The sequence below is a fragment of the Toxorhynchites rutilus genome, chromosome 1 (genome assembly GCF_029784135.1).
Source record: "Toxorhynchites rutilus septentrionalis strain SRP chromosome 1, ASM2978413v1, whole genome shotgun sequence".
NCBI lineage: Eukaryota > Metazoa > Arthropoda > Insecta > Diptera > Culicidae > Toxorhynchites > Toxorhynchites rutilus.
The window spans coordinates 53248589-53272251 of record NC_073744.1 but is presented as its reverse complement, the minus strand read 5'-3'; the positions used below and the strand labels follow the sequence as shown (position 1 = coordinate 53272251).

At 40.3% G+C, this 23663-nt stretch overlaps 1 protein-coding gene across 9 annotated transcripts in view; it reads right to left on the bottom strand.

Annotated features, from left to right (window-relative positions):
* Positions 1-23663, bottom strand: part of LOC129766800 (cadherin-87A) — a 722345-nt gene that overhangs the window by 611372 nt on the left and 87310 nt on the right. For 2 of the 9 annotated variants that reach the window (XM_055767405.1, XM_055767411.1), the window contains exon 3: positions 19867-20069. The exons of the other annotated variants lie outside the window; for them this stretch is intronic. The gene's annotated coding sequence lies outside the window, so the exon portion shown is untranslated. The remainder of the gene's footprint in view (positions 1-19866; positions 20070-23663) is intronic. 9 annotated transcript variants of the gene reach the window in all.

Sequence of the window (23663 nt, the reverse complement as noted above, 5' to 3'; positions counted from 1 at the left end):
AAAAATGTGTCACCCTTCTAAACTCGAGTACACCGCGAGTAATCGGTTTCCCACCTTACTAATCATAGATGTAAGAAAATTGTTTATATATTTACAGTTTTAAAATTATATTTAAGAATTCGGCTCCTTTAAACTTAAGTAACTGAGCCTGTAAAAACAAACGATTTAATAAAAAAAAATTAAAAAGTTGCTGTTAGAAATGCTTTTTCCCTGTAAAAGTGCCCGATATATGAGCAACTTGTTAGAAATTTTATAGACTACTAGCTGACCCGGCAACCTTCGTCCCACCCAAAATTTGTTTTTTGTTATCAATACCTTCAAACGTTCACATTTTCTTACTAAGCGCAATTTCATGAGTCCAATCGCAAAACTGTTCATTGATTTATCTTCTAACCGACCCCGTTGAATTTACCTTTTACTAAAAAAAATCCTAGTACTTCTACCAAAACTCATCATTATAATATCAGATTATTTTCAGACACATGTTTAATAAATGTTTAATACCCAAAATATGATAGAGTAAAGACTTACCCCTCTCCTCTTCTCCCCTGAGAGAGGGGGGAGGAGTGTCTATTCACCATAGAAACATTTATTGCATCCTAAAACCTCCACATGCCAAATTTGGTTTCATTTGCTTGATTAATTCTCGAGTAATGCAGAAATTTGTGTTTCATTTGTATGGCAGCCCCCCTTTAGAGAGGGGGTGAAGTGTCTAACCACCATAGAAACATTAATTGCACTCTAAAACCTCCACATGACTAATTTGGTTGCATTTGCTTGATCAATTCTCGAGTAATGTAGAAATTTGTGTTTCATTTGTATGGCAGCCCCGCCTTCCTTAGAGAGGGTCGTGGAGTGTCTAATCACCATAGGAACATTTATTGCACCCTAAAACTTCCAGATGCCTGATTTGGTTGCATTTGCTTGATTAATTCTCGAGTAATGCAGAATTTTGTTTGTTTATTTTGTTTATTTTGTTTATTTTTGGAGCAGGGAAAAGCTCATTTTAGTTTGCTATAAGCTTTTTCCTAAAATGGGCATAAAACCTGCTTATTTTTGCGTCAATAGAATAAAATAGTCCAAATGACACAATCTTAATCCTAACAAAAAACAGCTTATTCTATCTTAACACTAAACACTAGTTCACAAAACAAATAACTATATGACCGACTACAATGCACATCAAAGTAACAAAATGATAATAACTTAACATAAACGAGAGTACAATTTTCTGAGGACTGAGCGAGATAAATGAAAATCAAAAACACTGTAACACTGATTAAAAATCCTACACATACTATTGACAGGTTCATTCCTACCATAATTAGTCCGAGCAACAGAGAGACGAAGAAAGTTATGGAAGCGAAAATTACGACGACGAATGTCTATATTAAGACTAAAGTCTGCTTCATTTAATATTGGAACAAATTCTTTTGCTCATTGTTGCGCTCCTAGTGGACGGATTTGGAAACTTTTTTCACCCACATGTCGGGAAATTCATTACCTTTCACCATGTATTTATGTCATAACACCAAACGATAGCATTTTGTAAACAACCGCCATGGAAGCCGAACGGAGAGATAAAATTGTGCACAGTTTTCTTTAAAATCCATTGTTGTCGGCATCTAAGCTAGCTAAACAGCTTAAAATGCCCAGAAATACCGTATGGCGTGTTATCAAGCAGTACAAGGAAACATTGACGACGGCTCGGAAGCCGCATTCGAAGCGTCGGAGTGGAACTGTCGACCGGAAACTGCGTGGGAAAGTCATCAAGGCCGTGAAGAGGAATCCCAATCTTTCAGACCGCGATTTGGCCAATAAGTTCCAGGCCGCTCACAGTACGGTGCGACGAATTCGTCTCCGGGAAGGAATAAGGTCATTCCGAGCCAGCAAACAGCCAAATCGAACGCTGAAGCTGAACAATGGCAATGGCAATGGCCAGAATCCGTGCTCGAAAGCTGTACGACCAAGTGCTGACCAAGTTCGACGGATGTATTCTGATGGACGATGAGACCTACGTGAAGGCGGACTTTGGGCAAATCCCAGGTCAAAAATTTTATTTGGCGACGGCTCGGGGGGATGTACCTGCAAAATTTAAGTTCGTGTTTGCGGATAAATTCGCCCGCAAGTACATGATTTGGCAGGGGATATGCAGTTGTGGACAGAAAACCAAAGTCTTTCTCACTGACAAGACAATGACATCAGAAGCCTACAAAAAAGAGTGCCTACAGAAACGGATTCTGCCGTTTATTCGTGCCCACGACCGTCCAGTAATGTTTTGGCCGGACCTCGCAAGCTGCCATTACAGCAAAACGGTTATGGAATGGTACGCAACGAACGGGGTCAGCGTAATACCGAAGGACCTCAACCCCCCAAACTGCCCCCAGTTCCGGCCGATAGAGAAATACTGGGCAATCACGAAGCGGAGGCTTAAGGCAAAGGGAAAACTTGTTAGGAACATGACTCAAATGAAGAACTGGTGGAATCAAATCGCCAAAACGGTGGACGAAAAGGGTGTGTGCCGCCTAATGTGCCGTATTACGGGAAAAGTACGAGAATTTCTTCGAAACAGCAATGAATAATTTTTTAAATTTTTGTTTATGAAAGAGTAAAGAAAATGCTACATTTGTATGAAAAACAAATTATGAATTCGTTAATAAATGACTGAACTACACGCAATTGTTTGTGTTCCAATATTAAATGAAGCAGACTTTACTGAGTAGATCGCAGCAATCGATATTCGAGAGCAGTGGATCGGAAATAAATATCGCTTTAGCTACATCACGACGCAAGGATAACCGTTCAAGCCCTATAAGATTACAACGATCTTCGTATCTAGGAAGGTTCAGAGGGTCCCTCCAAGGCAGACCACGAAGAGCAAATCGCACAAAATTTTTTTGAATGTTTTCAATCCGTTGTATTTCGTTCTGATAGTGTGGGGACCAGAAACGGCAGCATATTCCAGTGTTGATCGAACAAGAGAGGAATACAATGCCTTTAAACAATGTATATCATTGAAATGCTTAGTAACTCGGAAGAGAAATCCTAAGCTTTTTGACGCTTTTGCTGAGATGTATGCGATGTGATCTTTAAAAGTAAGCTTAGAATCAAGCATGACTCCCAAGTCTTTGACAGTATTATCTTTCCGTAATGTAGTTTCGAAAATTGAATAATTAAAATGTGTTTCATTTGTATGGCAGCCGCCCCTAGGAAAGGGGGAGGAGTATCTAACCACCATAGAATCATTTATTGCACCCTAAATCCTCCAAATGCCTTATTTGGTTGTATTTGCTTGATACATTCTCGAGTAATGTAGAAATTTGTGTTTCATTTGTATGACAGCCCCCCCTAGGAGAGGAGGAGGAGTATCTAACCACCATAGAATCATTTATTGCACCATAAAACCTCCAGATGCCTAATTTGGTTTTATTTACTTGATGCATTCTCGAGTAATGTAGAAATTTGTGTTTCATTTGTATGGTCGCTACCTCCCCGCCCCCCAACCCACCTTGGAGAGGGGGGTGGAGTGTCCAGCCACCATAGGAACATTTATTGCACCCTAAAAACCTCCAGGTGCCTAATTTGGTTGCATTTGCTTGATTGATTCTCGAGTAATGTAGAAAATTGTGTTTCATTTTCATTTTTCATTTTTCAGCCCCCCCTTAGAGTGGGGAGGGGTCTCAAACTATCATGAAAATCTTCCCCGGCCTCAAAAACCCCTTTTCATGTCGATCAGTTCAGTAGTTTCCGAGTCCATAAGAATCGGACAGACAGACAGACAGACAGAAATCCATTTTTATATATATAGATTCATTTATTATTTTGAAATTAAAAAAAAATTTTTTGAGAAAAATGAATTTTAATTTTTTAAATAATTTTTTTCAGTGTAATTTGAAAAAATGGTATGTGTTTTCATGCCTCAAAAAAAACTTTTTTATTTGCCCAGGTTCAAATGAGAAACTAGTTGTTGGAGATAATATGTACTTTATTGTGTCAAATCATAGATTTTTCAAAAAATGTAGCTTTTGAGATATTTCATTTTTCAAACTTCATTTCCCCTTCGATCAATACATCCGTTTTGGCGTTATAATTTATTTTCTGAAGTTCTTTTCAAAAATTAGCCGTAATCACATTTATAACACTAATACCGTAAAATGGCATCGTACCTAGTGCCAAATTAGTTGGCAAAGTTCCAACTAAATCAAAAAATTTAATTTGTGGAATGCCTCAATAACGTTTCACTTCGCTTATGGTCCTGCTACTGTCCGAGGATTTCTACAGAAGAGGTAAAATGGAATTATATCAAAATGACCTTCTAACCAAGCTGAGAAAATCGTGAACTTTAGATTGAAGAAGTTTAGATGGAACTCAAGATTAGAGATCTGAAAATATAGAATTTGATTCCATCATTCGAATAATAACCATCAATTCATAGCTAACGAACGCGAGACGTCTGATCGGTTTCGACATTCAACTTCCAGACACACATCCACATGATAATGCTTTCATCTTTTCGAATCTACCCGCTGAATACATGAATGGCAATGCAAACCGAACCAAAATAATCCAATTTTCTTCCAGCCGAATTCCGTTCGATGAATATTCCGCATACGATGAAAGAATGATACATCGAAACTAGCGACGGCAGACATACAACCCGCCCCCCCAACCGAGTCTAGTCTTGTCATTGAGCTCCAATCCAGAAGTGGATAACGAACGGAATCGCTAACCCAACAACCCAACGGCAGAAAGCATAAATATTATTAAGGAGTTGAAGAATATCCAATAATAACACAATTGATTATCGCAGTGAGAATTGGGTTTGGTTCGACAGTCGCGCTGCCACCTTCCCGCCAGCAGCAGCAGCTGCCATTGCTATTTTTATTTACGTTCCGGATTTTCCTGGTATCCATTCCGAGACAGCAGTATATGTGTCTTTTTTTTTGTCGCTTCGCAGTCAACCAGAACCGACCGATGCCAAGTGTGGGAAATTGGTTTTACACTTGATGTGGCTTTGCGGGTGGATTATGGCGCGAACCAGGCGAACGTGAAGGTCTCCGGTCTTTGAAAGCTCCCACTGCCGAGAGCTCTATCGCAACCAACCAAAAAGTCGCTACACACGGGATTCGATAGCTATCGGCGAAGAAAAGTTAGAAATTGGCTTTCTTTTTGTGTGTCGGAATTGCGCCACGTTTTGTGCGGGATGGACTTCGGAACGATACAAATTGGTTCGGCTTCAGGTCTGATTGTAGCGGCCAGTGATGCGGCATCGATTCATCCCATCCGCAAGGTAGGGGTGCATCCCCCGAGAGATCGAAAGCGGAATAAGAGCCTATTATGAGATAGGATACTCTATTTACTTGTATAGAAAAATCATCTCGCAGCATTCGATCAGTTGTTCTAATACCTCAACGATACACAGCCCACATTGCAGATAATGTGCGGATTACCGTGCGCTTCGTGTTTCACCGGCAGGCACTTCTCCGATGGTACTTCACCCTCCTCATCCGAAGGATATGTTGGAAAGGTAGGCAACGGCACGGTAGAAAGAACTTCTTTGAGCGCCAACGGCAAATGGGCGGCGTATGTGTGCCGAAACCGGAAAATGTCCTTCTACAGCACCACTTTTCCGCCGCCTAACTTCGGCAATTTATATACACATACACACTCGAATGCGATAACAAGAGCGGCAGATTAGAAAAGCGAGCAGTAGTGGGTGTTGAAGCGATTTATTTTCGGCATCCATTCTCCACCCTCTAATTGGCAGTATTGAGTTGTGCATTGCGAATTTACCGGTATTCTCGGAAGATTGCTAGTCGAAGCCTATTACTGCGCAGTTGTTTATTGCCGAAGGTGATGCGGGACTGAAACGAAAAAAAACCGCACTCGAAGTTTAGGTTTGTTAACCGTATTAAACACTAAGTTACACCAGAACATTTAATTGAAATGAACTTCATGAGGTATGTTTACTGTCAAGGATATTAAATTTTATAGTAAATTTATACAAATTTGGTAATAAATCAGATCCCGTTATGTACACTCCAGAAAACAACCCTTCACCGCTGCTAGCGGCCATAGCCAAAAAGCGTGCACACAATCGATTTATGCTAATGTGAAGCGGTGCAGCAGAAACGGGAAGTTGAGAATCGATTCCAGAACTGCCCAACATTAGGCTTCAAGTATCAGATAGCATTGAATCGCTACCGACTTATCTTTAGCACATCCCGATTGATTACATTAAGTCGGAGCTTAAAAATAACAGAAAATGTGCTACTCTCCCATACTGGCATAGCATTTGTATAGTAGGGTAGGGCGGGACTAGTTGGTCATTTTTGAATAAATTTGGCTATCACTTTGTAGTACAAAATTTGGCGTTAGAATGTTATGTACCACAATGAAGCTTATCTTTTACCATTTCAATGAAAAATAACCAGAGAATCATTTATTTGACATTTTTCTTTTCTTTATATTTCAAAATAAATTAACCAACTAACCCCACACACGGGGTAAGTTGGTCAATAATAGACATGTTCTTTGTGAGGAAATAATAAGCATTTTTCCATTAGAAGTTTTCTCCATCATAAATTAGTTAATTAAATCAAAACAAAAACAGTTAACAAATATCATGTAGTCAAGTAAAAAAAAACAAATTAATAAAAATTTAAAATTCTCATCGTTGTTGGAAATTAGTCAGGCAATTTTTTCTAGTGATTTCGTCTCTCTTCCATTTTGCGGCGCACCAGAGACGCCAGGTTTGAAGACATGTCTTCACTTGGAAGATATTTGATTTTGTGAAGATATTTTGAAGACATTATGAAGTATGTGAACACATTTCAGTATGACAGCGTACGTGGATTCTTTAAAGATATTATTTCCATGAAATTCTAACTATTGCCGAAAATATCGTCAAAAAAAGTAAGGCTTTAGTCTCAGCGAACGAAGCGGTCTGAATACATACTGTTTCTAAAAGACAGACGCTCGAAAATTCGAATGATTGTGCCATTGTATTTCTATTATTTTGGGCCTGTACTATACAATAGATTAACCTAGATCTTTCAAACGACCACTTCACAAATCGAAGATTTTCCGGTTGCATACCTTTTCTACAAATAGTTTCATGGAAATGGTTTGAGTTACAACCAAAACTTCAAAGCTGAAATAAACAAATAGAATTATCACAGTTCCGTTTTTGTGTGAAGAACTTTCCTCCGATATAATGTTGAAGACATTTTCTCGTACCATGTGAAGACATTTGAAAAAAATTACCTGGCATCCCTGCGGCGCACAACCGGTTTCTTGCTTGCATTTGTTTTGATGACATTTGTACCGTTCGCCCAAAGTATATTGAAATAACCTCCAGGCAGCATTACTCGATGTATTATTCTGAGTTCTGATATTCAATGTGAACGTTTATTATATTTAATGAAAATTTTACAGCAAAAAAAATTAATGTGACAATTATATTGCAAACGGTTTGCGCGGTGGTTGGTATCAGGTTGTCTCGTTTCAAATACACTGGGTTTAGTAGTAAAACATATACTTTCTATATTTGTTTATAGCTTGCGTAATGAAATGCGGCATACCTGAAAATTGTATATGCGTTGCTCTCAAACGAGCAAATTTGTGTGACCAACTAGCCCCTCTATATATGAAAAAGAATATTCATGGACATTCAATGAAACAAATTTTAAAAGCGATTTCCATTAACATTTAAAACTGATACATACAATAAACTTTTGTTTTACGTTAGAACCGATTTTTTTCATTATTACTAACGATTCTATGATGCGCAAACAGTGAATGATTTTTGAAGTCATGTTCGTATTTTTTAACCTACTTTTTATTAAGTTTTTCCAATTTACTTATTTTATTGCATAAGCAATTCGCTATTTTTAATCCATAGATCGCTAATTTTTTGGAAGCTCAGATTCTAAGATATCGTCACTGACCAACTTGGCTCTATGACCAACTAGCCCCGCCCTACCCTATATATGCTACAGCAGTATATGAGCAATATGAGCGAGCGAAAAAAGAGATACATTGCAAATTAGCACGCTTTTCGCATACTTTGCCACATACACGGCTCAGACCGAAAAGGATATAGATTCACGTTTATGCTCTCCTTTTTACTCTTAGAAAACACTTTCCAATTTTATTTAATATTGAGGTGTAATATTATCACACATTTATGTGGCCGCCGACCACGTCCTTAGAGTCACCAAGAGAAGGGAAGGAATGTTAGTATGATATTCGCCGCACGAAGTGGCCTTCGCCTCTATAGTGTGGCTCCGTAGCGATTATCATGAAAGGGAGAGTTGAGAGGTAAGAAGGTAAGTGATGTGATTATGTAAACGCGACCACTTGACGAAAAAAATCTGAAAATCTAATGTTTCACAACACGCGACAGAGATTATCTTTAGGTGTCCTGAGAAGAAAAAGTCACAGGAGGGTTGTGTCCGAGACACGACCGCATAATTGACATAGGATTCCGTTTGGTTATCTGTTGATTTTGGATAATTACATCGTTAAACTCTTTGATAATGATTAGGTGAACCTGAAAAGGACCGTTTTGTTTGGTTGTTGGGTATTGCTTGTTCATTCCACCAGTGTTTAACGGGTGATGATGACAGAAGGATGATAAACAGTCGTTGGATGGTGCGTATCAGATAAAGGATACCGAAGTGGAACGAGATATGAACCGCCCTCTATGATCCTAGACGAGATGCCTCTTGTGATATGTATTGATGAAATAAAGAAAAAAAATTCACCTATGTAATATAAGATAATTATCAATACCGAACACAATTATCAATTTTTCTTATCAGTAAAAACATGTTACTTTACCGAAATGCAATCCGCTTCAAGTCTCTCGGTGTTGTGTGCGAGAGAGAGAAAGTATCAGTCAGTAGAAGACTGCGGTGATGGCGGGTGCGGCTGCGTGTGAGAGTGTGGCATTACGAGTGCGCGATCGTGGAGGATGACCAGCAAACATGTGATTGTATTGGTGTGGTTGCCTTGCTTCCCAGAACGGACTCGTTTGGTTCGGAAGACCAAGGTAGTTTGATTCTTTTCGTCGGTTGACGTACAGTCGAGTTTTTGTGAGAGGATTGGATCGGAGAGCATATTTTGATTGTGCGATAGCTGACGGATGGAGGCAGGCTGTTTTGTTTGTTCGAGGCATACGATTTCGGTCACGGCAAGTCAGAGCGGACGATGTAGCCACGCCGGTGCAGTTCTATGTCGTTGTTTACTTCTCGCAGTTGCGTGAGATTTGTGCAGCCGCATTTTCGCGCGAAGTTGCATTCAATCTAAACGACATTCTAGAGTTTTAGAAGATCCAATAGTTTTAGAAGTTTTTATATATCTAATATTGTCTTCGTGGTAAAGAGCGCATTGACGTCAACGTAACATCGATTTTCTTTCCTTTTAAATCTAGCTAGACGTTGACTTTGATGTGTATGTACAAGCGGCCATAAGATTTCCATGCAAGAATATTCAATGTAGTGTGCGTTTCGACCATGAGAATGTTACGGAGGTCGAGAGAAAAGTTTGAATTAACTTACATTTGTCTCTTTTGCTCACCCATGTTTTTTTCTTGGGATTAGTAGTTCACCTTGAATGTCAGTGAGTTCTTCTTGTATGTATCTCCTTTTCGTTTTTTTTTTTTTGAATAGAGGATTGACGTTGCTTTTCCTTCAATTATGTCATTCTAACTCTTACTACAAGAACAATGATTTCGTTAATAATTGCTCGACTGATTACTTGAGAAATTGTTAGTTTTTATTACAAATCCAAATCGCAGGTATCAAGTTTTCCTTTTCGAGGTTCAAATATAAATTGCAAGACTAGGTTCAAGATGCTAGAGTCCCAGTTCGGAAAACTTCCGTGATTTCCGTGTATTACAATGGAAGAGCATGACGTGCGACTAGGCACAAGTATTAAGTCCGATCCGAGTCTGATAAGACCTTATCAGGTAACCCTTCAATATATTCAATCTTCAAATGCATTTGATTTTCGAGTTTTTGCTCCGTTGAACAGAGGAGACTTTTCAGGTTACCGTTCAGCTGCTACGAAATGCATTTGATGTTCGAGTTTTCGTTTCAACGAGTAATTGGGTCCACGCTTACAAAATTAATTCACTTACCAGAGTTATGACCTTTTCAGGTCACCCTTTAATATCTTCACGGCTACGAAATGCATTTGGTTTTCAAGTTTTCGTTTCGTCAAGTGATCTCTAGTTTGCGTTAGCATAATCACATCACTTACCACAGTGAATCCTGATTATTACCCCTTCCCACTAACAAACTATCCCTTCCATGATAAACGCTAGGGAACCACGCTATAGAGGCGACCCTTCTGGCCTTCGGGCGGCGAATATCATACTAACATTCCTACCCTTCCCCTGGTGACTGTAAGGACGTGGCCGGCGTCGTTATTGATCATTGAAAACTCGAATCACCGAAAATTGCACAACGAGAATGATTTGCTAGTCCCAAGCGTCATTCTGTGTGTTCTTTGTGCAATTTGGTTGGTTCAGGTCAATCACGGAGAGCAACTACGAATTGTACAGTCTACCCAAGCTCAAGCTCAGTAAAAACATGTTACTTTAATATAGGGAAAATATATTTAAAATGGGAAAGGTTATTTTCTTTTATAATTTTTACTTTCTCATTGTTTATTCAACCCAATGCGAATTTTAATTGGACTAACAATATCTAATACTATATGAACACCTAATACTATATGTACTATATGTAGTGAGACTCTATGTTGTACGGGAAAGGGTTAACACAACGGCTATCGTATAAAATTTTACACCTACCCTTGTGCTGAATTTTTCACAATACACGATCGGACATTGATATGGAGTTTCACGAAGCAACCAACATTAAAGTTCCAAATTAAAATTTTATTTGCTAGAATTATTCGTATCACTCTTCTTACTTGCAATATAAAAATGACCCCGACTTTCATGTATTTGCAATGCCGATTTCCATCAGGCAGCTTGGTTTAGATGTCTCTGTTTGGGAACACATCTTTTCAATAGTTTGAAAAGATGAGATTTTTCAATAGTTTGATAGTTAGTTTAATGATATATATTATTTTATTCAATATAACTAAATTGTTATGGACTGCCGAAATCGATTGACGCAAAAATTTCATCAATCCATCATGAAATGACTGAGCAATAAGCGTTTGAAACTGGACAATTTTCGCGATGTGCTCGATTCTCGATTTTCAATTTGTACCCCAATATGTTCCGAGAGATGCCAACTTCATAATACCCCTGTTATAGAAGCTCGCTTCCTTATTGGCAAAAAAACTCGGATAGCCAATTTTCACAGGCCTCTTTTGTGGATAACTTCTGACTACCTAGCTCGTTCGCCATGGACAAAAACAGGAAGTGGGTTATATCTATGGTATAACCGCAAGGGTGTCGTAGGACTATCGTTGATTTAGAGATCATTTGTTCGAAGTTGAATCTAAATCCATTCTGAATGAATGAATAAATGAATATTTGGGGGACTTCGAAAACGAGAGCGTTACGTTGGAGGCACAAGGTTTTATGCATCCAATATAGGATACGAAAAACCTTGTTCTGAAGAATAATCTTCAGAAGCTAACCTGCTAACTGTACTTGATTGACAAATCACAAACCCAAATGTATTATATGGATATTTTATGGATAGAAAACATTAAAATAAACTCTTTCGCTTGAATGTAATTTTCGATTCCAAGGGGAACAGGCAGATTATTTTCCAGCAACGATTAGATATTTCCACATTTTCCTCGATACTGGAAGCCCACCAGTGGTTAATACTAACTCGATAACCACCTGTTAATAGTATTTGATTGAAAAATATTTGGTCACAGTGTTACATGGATAGAAAACATTCAAATAAACTCTTTCACATGAATGTATTTTTGAATTCCCAGAGGAACTGGCAGATTATTTTCCAGTAATAATTAGATCTTTCCGGAACTTTCTCGATGCTGAATGGCATCCAAACGGAAAGAATTCTGCGCGTGTATGTGTCGATCCTTCGCCGTCCACCTCCTCCAGCACGTTAGGCAACGATGTTGTCTTGTCGATGTCCTCACGAAAAATGAATGTGTCTCACCACCAGAATATCGCTCAAGTATGCTTTTTGTGTGTGATTGAATCGAGAGAAGGTGTGGTTTACGATGGCTATTTGGAAGGCAAACTAGAGGGGAATGAACTCTCTGAGCTCGGAACATTCGGCGACTGAGCAATAATCGATTGCGGGCGCATACAATATTGGATACGGAAATATCCTACTGATGGGAAAGAATAATCTTCTGAAGCTATCCTGTTAATTGCGATTGATTGAAAAATCACAAAACCAAATGTATTTGGTCACAGTGTTACATGGATAGAAAACATTCAAATAAACTCTTTCACATGAATGTATTTTTAAATTCCCAGAGGAACTGGCAGATTATTTTTCAGAGAAGATTAGATCTTTCCGGAACTTTCTCAATGCTGAATGGCATCCAAACGGAAAGAATTCCGCGCGTGTATGTGTGTGTAACGATGTCTTCCCGGGGAACCGTTTGTGGCATCACTCTCCTCCTGATGGATTCCCTTCTGGCCTAGGGTGCACAAACAGGCTCTTGGTGACACCGTTCATCCGCGCCTTCATGATAAACGAAGAGCTTCACCACAACAGCTACAACATGCTCCAATCGCTGTTCAATTAGAACTGAGTGGATTTCCGAGCGGCGCTCGCTTATATACCGATTGGTGATTTCAATAGCCTGTTTTGAAAGCAATTTTAAGACTATTGAAACAAGTTTTTGGATCAAAAAGTAACAAGTATAGAACGCGTAGACATTTTATCTTTCGAATGAAGTGTTTATCATGCCATTTCGTTCAGTTGTTTAGGAGCTATTAACGCTCAAAATCTCGGTCTCCGGCGTAACGCTTTCGTTTTCGAAACTTTGATTTTACACCCCGGTATAGAAATGAAAGACGTAGTCCTACGTCAAAACAGGTGGTAGTCACTTGGTGCAAGGTCCGGACTATACGGCGGATGCAAAAGAACCTCCCATCCGAGCTCCCGGAGCTTCTGGCGCGTCACCAAAGAAGTGTGTGGCCTGGCGTTGTCCTGATGGAAGACAATGCGGCCTCTGTTTATCAAAGATGGCCTCTTCTTCATGAGTGCTACCTTCAAGCGGTCCAGTTGTTGGCAGTACAGGTCCGAATTGAGCGTTTGGCCATAGGGAAGCAGCTCATAATAGATTATTCCTTGACAATCCCACCAAACACACAGCAGAACCTTCCTGGCCATTAATGAGGGCTTGGCAACCGTCTGAGCCGCTTCAGCGGGCTTCGACCACGCCCGTTTGCGCTTCACGTTGTCGTAAGTGACCCACTTTTCATCGCCAGTCACCATCCACTTCAGAAACGGGTCGATTTTGTTGCGATTCACATGCGTCGATACGGTCAAAAATGTTTTTTTGCGTCAACGTGTGTGGCACCCATACATCGAGCTTCTTTGTGAATCCAAGCTTCTTCAAATGGTTAATAACGGTTTGATGACTTATCCCCATCTCTTGGCCGATGCTACGGCTGCTACTATGCCGGTCTTTCTCGGCTAATTCAGCGATTTTGTCGCAATTTTCGACGACAGGCCTTCCGCAGCGTGGCGCATCTTCGACGACCTCTACACCAGAACGAAAACGTTGAAACCTTCATTGTGCGGTGGAAATGGAAACTGTATCGGGTCCATAAACTGCACAAATTTTATTGGCAGCTTGAGATGTCGGATTTTCTCTTTATTTTGCTCAATATTTGCGATACTATAACTCACGAACGACTAAACTAAACAAAACACTGTCAAGTACTATATTATAGCGCGCAAAAATACGGTTTTGTGAGAGTATTAGTATTCAAGCGCTTTTGAAAGGTGAGCCAATACGAGAAAACCACTCTGCGGTCATGTAGCGGCGGATTCTCAAACATCACCCAAATTATCGTGAAATGCAATATTTCAGACGTTTGTGATCAACTTCTCTCTCCCTCTCGCTCAGGTAAACATTCCCTCTTCCGTTTTCCACCATTCTGTTTTCATATACCGCTCCTCTAATAAACTTACTGTCCAAACAGTTGCACCTTGACCATAGACTCGTCTTGCATCCTTCTATAATAATATAATAACGGCAGCTTGTGACGCCGTTGAAAGCTACTGAACGTGTTTCACATCAAGCTCCCGCTGCGGCATCACTTTAAAATCCGCACGGAAGAGCCGTCTAGTGTGTTCTTACGCTTAGACAGTTGAACCTCCTCCTAAACCTTCTTTTGTTCGTTACAACCCGTTCCACGGTTATGAGAATATATAGCAAATTGCCCATTTTATGACCACCATTTAGAGTTTCAAAAGATTTAAAATAACAGATTTCTGAAGAATTAACCCTTTGCGGTCAGACCTCTTATCTCTCCACGCTAATATTTTATTTATACCAAGTACCGTTACCTATTGTTTATAGAAACTTCGCATACATTCGCGAAAAAGTTGACTAGATATTGAAATTCGTTCAACAAAAATTTAAACTATTACATCGTTGAATAAAGTATTTAGTATGATTCTTTGATGTGGTGGCTGAGAGCAGACAAACGACCACAAAGGGTTAAAAGAATAACATTTGAAAAATAATGTTCCGAACAATCACAATCCTACGTCAAACTTACGTCCATGCCCCTAGGTTCGAACATTTCTACCTTTTTTAATATTAATTTCGCGTACTTTTTATCGAAATCCAATCGCGACGGCGGACAGCTTACTGTGGGAAGCCTGAGAAGGTAACCAAGAGAACTCCTCTGAAACCAATCGAGCCGGCGATGTATTCCATTATCTAACGCGCATAGTTTTTGTTTAACTCCAATCGCGGCAACGTATACGAATACAACTCTTCCGTCGTTGTGTAGGTGCGCATCATGTGCAATCTGTGTATTAGTATTGGTGTCAGCTTTAGCTAACCGACGCGCACGGTGTCGACTTAATGTCATTTGATACCACCATTCGTCGGTACCGGGAGATGGACTCGGCCAAGGATCGTGCGAGATCTGGGCGGCCGCGTTCAGCAAGGACGACAGCAGCCATCAAGGTGGTGAGGGTTCGGGTTCGTCGAAAAATGAACCGACTGATCCGGAAGACGGCAGCTGACCTCTATGTGTCGATCGGGACTACCCACACCATCATGACGAATGACCTGGGATACAAGTTAACGTTCTGATACTTTCGCGGCACGCAGGTCAGGAGTTCATGTTTTCTGATGACAAAACTGCTTGTCTTGCAACAACCGCATAATGTCCAAAATGATCGGCTGTGGGCGCCGACTTCGGCCAGCATACCCCCGTCCCACATAAACATCCCGCGGTTCCAGAGCGCCGCGTCGGTGATGGTTTGGGAGGCCGTATCCAGGCGTGGGAAGCTCCCACTGGTGTTTATCGAGAAAGACGTGAGAATCACGCCGTGTATTATAAGACCGAGGTTGCGGCCCCGGCACAGGATCAGACGGATCCTCATCCCCTGGACTTTTATGTCGTTTATGCTAACCACACAAAGCGTTTATGTTCGTGAGCACTATGGACCAATTTATGACGCTCATTTCCAAGATATGGGACGAGATGCCGATGGACCAGGTGCGTGCCGCGTGCGATGCTTTTGAGAAACGTCTCAAGCTTGTCATACAGCACAAAAGGGGCATAGATGTACCCAGCTAATATGTCGTAAAGGTTCTGAAAATACAAGAGATTCTTTTGTGCGTAAATTTTTATGAATGCAATGTTTCATTAATAAAAATTTACGCACAAATGAATCTCTTGTATTTTCATTTTTTTAGACACTTTTTTAAAGTGTATTCGAACTTATTGAACACACAGCTTCTAGCTTCTACAGCTACATCTTCTGGGACAGTTGTTTGGTCGTCGTGTTCAGCTTGTCGTCGCGATTAGGAGTTTTCAGCTTCTTATAGTACGACAGTCCGACGTGTTTCTTGGCTCGCTGCGCTGTGTTGTGTGAAACTCTCAACTTGTACCCGAGGTCTCGAATTTAGAGAATTTAGAATTCCGCTTGAAAGTGCTGGCCGCTTTTTTCGGCATCCCTGCAGCTTCCGGCTTTCGATTTTCCCCGATCCAGGCTTCCTGGATGTCGATAAACTTTCACTTCAATCACATTCGTTACAATTCATTTGGCCACATTCATTAAATTTGCCAATTTTGTGTCCGAAAAGCTTGGAGCTTTGCGTTACGCAAGCAAGGCTTTCAAGAGTTTTTCTATTTGCTAGAAAAAGCTTTGCTTTCGCTTATAATCAGATAAGAGTGTATAGATCACGTTGGCCATGCTTCACTGTCAACTTTTCGTAAATTTGGAAAAATGTCGTCGAACGAAAAAAAGCGGCGTGAATTAATCCTGCGCACTCATTTCGAGAATCCGGAGTTGTCACATCGGGACATCGGTAAGATGCTGGGAATCGTCCAATCCACGGTCAGCAGAGTACTAAAACGATACTTCGAGAACCTAACCATCGACCGGAAGGTGAAGAACGGCAAAAATGGATGCTCCGTCAGTGAAAAAGATCACAAGCGTGTAGTTAAGCAGTTTAGACGTGATCCGAGAAGTTCGGTCCGGGATGTCGCCAATAAGCTGAATTTGTCAAGTTCATTCGTCCAGCGGACCAAGCAGCGGGAGGGCCTGCGTGCATACAAGGTTCAGAAGGCTCCTAACCGCGACGAAAGGCAAAAAATGGTGGGGAAGACGCGAGCCCGGAAGCTGTACACCGAAATGCTGACGAAGCCGCATTGCCTGGTAATGGACGACGAAACCTACGTCAAAGTGGACTTTCGTCAGCTGCCGGGCCTGTTGTTCTTCTCCGCAGAGGACAAATTCAGCGTTCCGGAGGTGATTCGCAAGCAGAAACTATCTAAGTTTGCCAAAAAGTACATGGTGTGGCAAGCGATCTGCTCTTGCGGAAAGCGGAGCGCCCCCTTCGTGATGACCGGCACGGTAAACGGGCAGGTTTACCTTAAGGAGTGCCTACAGAAGCGCTTACTACCACTATTGAAGCAGCACGAGGGCTCGGCCATCTTCTGGCCGGATCTCGCTTCGTGCCACTATTCAAAGGACGTGTTGGAGTGGTACGAAGCCAACGGGGTCACCTTCGTGCCAAAGGAAATGAACCCGCTCAACGCGCCGGAGCTTCGCCCAATAGAGAAATATTGGGCGATTATGAAGCAGGCCCTCCGGAAGAACCCAAAAGTTGTCAAATCGGAGGCGGACTTCAAGAGAAAATGGATTTCTGTTCAAAAAAAACTACAACCTGACGTTGTACAGAACCTTATGGACGGGGTAAAGAGGAAGGTGCGAGCATACGGGCTTGGGCTCGAAGTATGAATAAAAAGAAAATGCCAAAAGTTGTTTAATAGTTTTTATTTTACTGTCTAAAATTTTCAAAAGGATCGGTCTACTGGGCGAATTTCTACAGCGTTTTTTCCGTGATGCAATTTGATGTGACACACCCTTTAATTCGCGATGACAGAAAAATAGTGTCGACGTCTGGTGGCGACTTCAAATTAGGGCCATAATTTGGGTCCCAAACTCGTCAGTGTAATCTCTATCAGATTAGAAGACACCAAGCCGGTTTTTGAATTTAAAATTTGAATCAAAATTTTCACATCATGTTATTTAATTACTTGAGACACATATTTCTGACTTTCATTCAACCATATGGCTATACAATTCCAACATTGTTACTGATTTTTTTTATTGTAGTATAAAGTTGTCTCCATAAACAATTTTCGTATGAGACCTTTTCCCCAACTGCAAACAAAAATGTTTTTAATTTAAATAGAATACTAATTTGATATGGAAAAGCTAATTTTCATTCATAATATTAATTTTGAAAACGTTTATTCCGACTGAAAATCAGCTATTCTTTGACGCTCCCCTAAACTAGTAAACGAAGCTCAATGGCGTCAACGCGGATCGCTGTTTTGAAGTAAAAATACTTTTGACGTTTGAGATGTTGGCACCAAAAACATGGCGGGTGCCATACGGCTGGCTAGGGCGCCATTTTGAGAACTGTAGAGCAAACGTTAATGCACACTCAAATGAAAAATACGTAAATTTCAAGTTGACTAAATTTTGAACGTTTCTCACTTCCATCAGTAAAGTTGTAGCCTCAAGTGTAGGCGACCGCCCGTGCTATAAGAGACTCCAGATGAGTATAGAAACTTGAGCTTAGACAAGCACAACTTCATATAGTTCAAGGACACAGCGTACAATCTATTGCCGTGTCTGCTAACAGTTATGAAATGCTCCAAACAATTTTGAAGTTTAGATTTTTTCGAAGAATCGTTGAGCCTGTTTTGTTGTATTCAATATCTGGGTTTTTTTATTCCCTGTAAAGTAAGTATTCACAGAACAAATGATCTGGCACCTAAAACTCAAGTAATACCAACGATCGACCAATCAAACGCACGAACTCTTCTCCAAACATCTGACGCACCATATCCGCATCGACTGTCAAATAAATAATGTTAATTTTTAACGGCATTCCCACGGGAACTGCTCACATTTCGCAATGCATTGCGATCTGAGCGTATATTCCCGCGTTCCCGGAACGGCTGAAACAACAAACAACGCAGCGAAATTTCTCCAATTGCTATTATAAACCTCCGCAACAAACCAACATCGGCCACCACCGCCGGAAATCTAAAATGCCTAATGACAACTCGCCGACATTCCCGTGAATGTATCAATGCACAAAAACATATGTTGGTTCCGTTTGTGCAACGGTTCGGGTGGTGCCCACAGCGGTTGCACTCGGAAGCACAATCGGAAGACCATCCGAGGCGACCGTTGCGATCGGTTGCAACAGCCAGTGGTGACGGCGCCTACAGCAGGATATTCCATGAAGCGCAAATTTTTAACCAAACTAATGCTAATTAGCATATAAAATATGATGCTACTTTGTGATATATTTATTCAAGCGTGCGACCGTCGCTCGGTTTATGTCCTTTGCCAATATTTTCGTAGCGTGAACAGGAGGTCCCTTCGAACGAGGATTGGGTGAGGGGGCGGAAGGATACCCTGCATTTGGAATCATTCGGAGCCGCATAATCGGCTGAGCAGTTGATAAGCGTGAAACGGCATCAGAGTGACACGAGCTGATTTTCCGATTTATGACCGCGGTTTTTTGCTAACTAATCCGTTCGTATTTATTTATAATTTCTGCCTTTCGCTCGGCGCAAAACCAAAACTGATGGATCAGCGTTTTGAAATTTGCTCTACCATAAAACCAAATCAATGTTGGTAAGTTTTGTTGTTAGGTTGAAATTTATGTTCATCCGCTATCGATTTGAAGCTGCATCGGGTTGTCATGCGGTCACAGCATCGAATTATCGGTTGTTGTAATTCGCTTGCTGACAGAGTTTAGTTCGTATTGGACTCAAATATTGGCGGTGTGCAAATTGAGGTTTTAATGAGTATGCCCTTGCATCGTGACAATTTGATTAGTCCACGTTTCTGTGCGAATGAGTTTTATCAGGGTGTATTGCGTTGAGTTCGGAATCAATAGATCAAATATTGGAATGTGTTGATAAAAAAGTTGTGTAGGAAGATAAACAGAAATATGAGAATAAATATTTCATTCGATTGTCTATTCATAACATCAAACGCATATTTTTTTAATTGCAATACATAAAAATTATTCAATGGAAATTGTATCTTGAAATAGAGTGAAACATTTAATCACTATAAACGCACTTCACAAGTGGCAGGATTTTTTATTGCAGTGCATTTTTTTAATTGGCACAGTATGGAAGATAAGAGAGATACCGACCTCTCGAAGCCACAGCTTGAATAATACTGATAAATTTGAATCTTTTGATACCAAGATGGCAGCTCTAGCTCCAGCCACGCCGCGCTAGTCTAAAACGTCTGCTACTTTCTGGATAGCCCTCGTACATGATCATTTATTTCTTCTAATAAGTTCGGATCACAAGTTGGGATCTCGGCATTCATACGAGTGTCGTTGTATCTTACCTGAAAACAAAAAAGAAATTGATATCAGTAAAATAGCTTTCACATAAAATTTATATTGGACGTATTCAAAATCATTAATATTTCCTCAAAAAAAATCGTAATTCGAAATTCAGATATCTGATTAAAAGGAAGGTCGGAAAATTCGGAAAATTGAATTCCCACATGTTCGAAAATTACATCACAATAAGCGTTGTTAGTCCATTCGATATTTGCGCTATCGAAATTGATCTTTTTTTTATTAATCCGTTTATTTTTACAGGCTCAGTTACATAAGTTTAATGGAGCCAAACTCTTAACTATATTTCAACTAGCATATATCAACATGTTGTTTCCTTAATTCTATGGTTAATAAAATAGGAAACCGATTACTCGCGGTCGACTCGAGTTTAGAAGGGTGACACATTTTCATTAGGAAAAGGATGGGATGTAAGGAGATGTGTGTTTACACTCGCACTCACATTCACATTCACATTCTCATTCACACTGACACTTCACACTCAATTCTTAAAACTATCCTTACATATAATATGTATTTACAATTTAACTTATTCTAATGTTAGTAGGAAGGGAACCGATAGCTCGCGAAGGACGAAAAATCACACTCGAAGATCGATAGTTTTAAGGAAAACATATATTTGGGACATGTAATCAAGGTCTAACCGAGCCAACACATCTCTCACTGGCACATTGGACTGCTTTCCTCCAGCCCGAAGGGAGTTTTCTAAATTGGATCTGGCGACAAGATACAACTCGCACGACCAAACAACGTGTTCGATGTCGTGGTAACCATGGCCACAACCGCAGAGATTGCTGTCGGCAAGATTAAAACGAAAAAGCAGCGCGTCTAACGAACAGTGATTGGAGATGAGTCGGGAGAAGGTGCGAATAAAGTCCCGATTCAAGTCCAGACTTTTGAACCACGGATTGAGGCTAACCTTAGGGATAATTGAGTGGAGCCACCGGCCTAATTCATCTTCGTTCCATTTGCGTTGCCAGTTAACGATGGTATTTTTACGAACTAAAGAATAAAATTCATTGAAGGCGATTTGATGCTGATAAATTTCGCCTTCAATTGCACCTACCTTTGCTAATGAGTCAGCCCTCTCATTACCCGGAATTGAGCAATGTGAAGGGACCCAGACAAAGGTAATGACATAACAGCGTCTGGATAAAGCACTCAAAATTTCTCGTATTCTCTCAAGGAAGTACGGCGAGTGCTTTTCCGGCCTCAAAAATTGATCTTTGTTCGTAAGTGGAAATGGATTTTCAGGCGAAAGAACGCATTTCCATATCTTATATCTATAAATAAAAATGGAAGGCCAAATGTGTTGGTAAGCGCAAAACCCGAGGAAGGAATGGTTCAATTTGAGTCATCTATATTTCGTTTGAGTCATCTATATTTCGTTGTATTCGTCTCTTCCCTTAGATCAATATAGCGGAGAGAAAAATCGGAAAACTCGGAAAATTGAATTCCCATATGTTCTACAATTAGCTAAGCGTTGTTAGTCCATTTGATGTTGGCGCTAACAAAATTGATTTTTGTTCGAAAGTGGAAAAGGATTTTCAGACGGAATAACGCATTCCTAAAAGGTGTTCGGATCGAAAAGTTGTCAACTTAAATTCGCCGTATTTTTTCTAATCATTCATATAAAAAACCTGATCACCCCTCATTTTACAGGTGTGTGTGTGTTAGTCATCAAAATGGCATCAAAGCAAGAGGAGCGACGAATCAAAATTTTGTACATGCGTCTTGAAAATCCAAACTACACGCACGCAGAAATAGCAAAGTCGTTGAATGTGGCCAAATCAACCGTCACCGAAGTAATAAAAGTGTTCGGGGAACGTTTGTCGACAACTAGAAAGCCTGGATCTGGGGGAAATCGAAAGCCGGGAGCCGCAGTGACAATCAGAAGAGTGGCTAGCGCTTTTAAGCGCAACCCCAACCTCTCCGTTCGAGATGTCGTAAATAAGTTGGGAATATCGTCTACAACCGTGCATGAAGCTAAAAAACCATCCGGACTATCAACTTATAAGAAGGTAGTGACTCCAAATCGCAACGATAAGCAAAACCTTACGGCAAAACAAGATCTCGGAAGCTGTATATGACATTGTTGACAAAGTTTGTTTGCGTGGTAATGGACGACGAAACCTACGTCAAGGCAGACTTCAGACAGCTTCCTAGACAAGAGTATTATACAGCAACCGGAAGGGGAAAGGTGGCAGACATTTTCAAGCATATTAAACTATCAAAGTTTGCCAAGAAATATCTCGTTTGGCAAGCTATCTGTACCTGTGGCTTGAAAAGCGACATTTTCGTTGCAACCGGGACCGTCAACCAGGAAATTTACGTGAAAGAGTGTCTTCAAAAGCCTTTCCTGAAGAAACATGACTTTTCTGTGCTGTTTTGGCCGGATTTGGCATCCTGCCATTATGGAAAAAAGGCCATGGAGTTGTGCCCAAGGATAAGAACCCTCCCAACACACCAGAACTTCGCCCAATATTATTGGGCGATAGTTAATAGGACCCAAACAACTGTGAGCAGCGAGAAGCAGTTCAAAGCAAACTGGCGTTCTGCGGCGAAGAAAGTGGATAAGGTGACTGTACAAAATCTGATGGCAGGCGTCAAACGAAAGGCTCGCCAATTTGGACTAGGTCGACCGGAATCTTAACTGAGTATTTTTTCCGTCTTTTATACAAATTGAACTTCAAAAAAAAGATACTTTGATTTTTTTTAATAAACAAATAATCGATTTACACGCAATTTAGTATGACCACTTTTTGATCCGAACACCCTTTATATCTTCTATCTATATAAACGAAAATGGAAGGCCAAATGTGTTGGTGTGCCCTAAACCCGAGGAAGGAATGGTCCGATTTGAGCTGTCTTTATTTTGTAATATTCTCTGTATCAAACATATAGTTCATGCAACGGAGAAACATGTTATTTCCAAATGCTTGAAGAATCTTGAACGAGAATTGTGTCTGAAAATAATTTTATATAATAAGGACGAATTTTTGTAGAAGTACTAGACAATTTATAGTAAAAGAAAATTGTAAAGGGTCAAAGGGTAATCAATCAATGAAGAGTTTTGTGCGGGACAAAGTTCGTCGGGTCAGCTAGTTTAATATAAAACACTTATTTTTATTTATTTATTATTAAACAATGGACCATGTTTGGAAAACATATGGCCAGAATGTTTAGAAAGTACTCATGCAGAAGTTAATTTATTCCCATGCGTTCTATGTTAATTTATTTAATTTATAGGATAACGGTAATTTATCCTACACGTATTATAATATGCGTTTTTTTCACTTGAAAATCAATTTCCACTTTCGAACAAAGTTCAATTCGTTAGTGCAAACATCAAATGGTCTAACAAGGCTTGGTACTATGTAATTGTACAACAAAAGAGAATTGAATTATCCGATTTCCATGAGGGCAGATATGGCTCCATTTGATTGAATAGTTCTCGAGTTCCACAGAAGTTTGTGTTTCATTTGTATGGCAGACAGACTACACCCGCCTCCCACCTTAGAGAGGGGCAGGTGTGTCAAACCACCGCAACTACATTTATTGGCCCATAAAACCTTCAT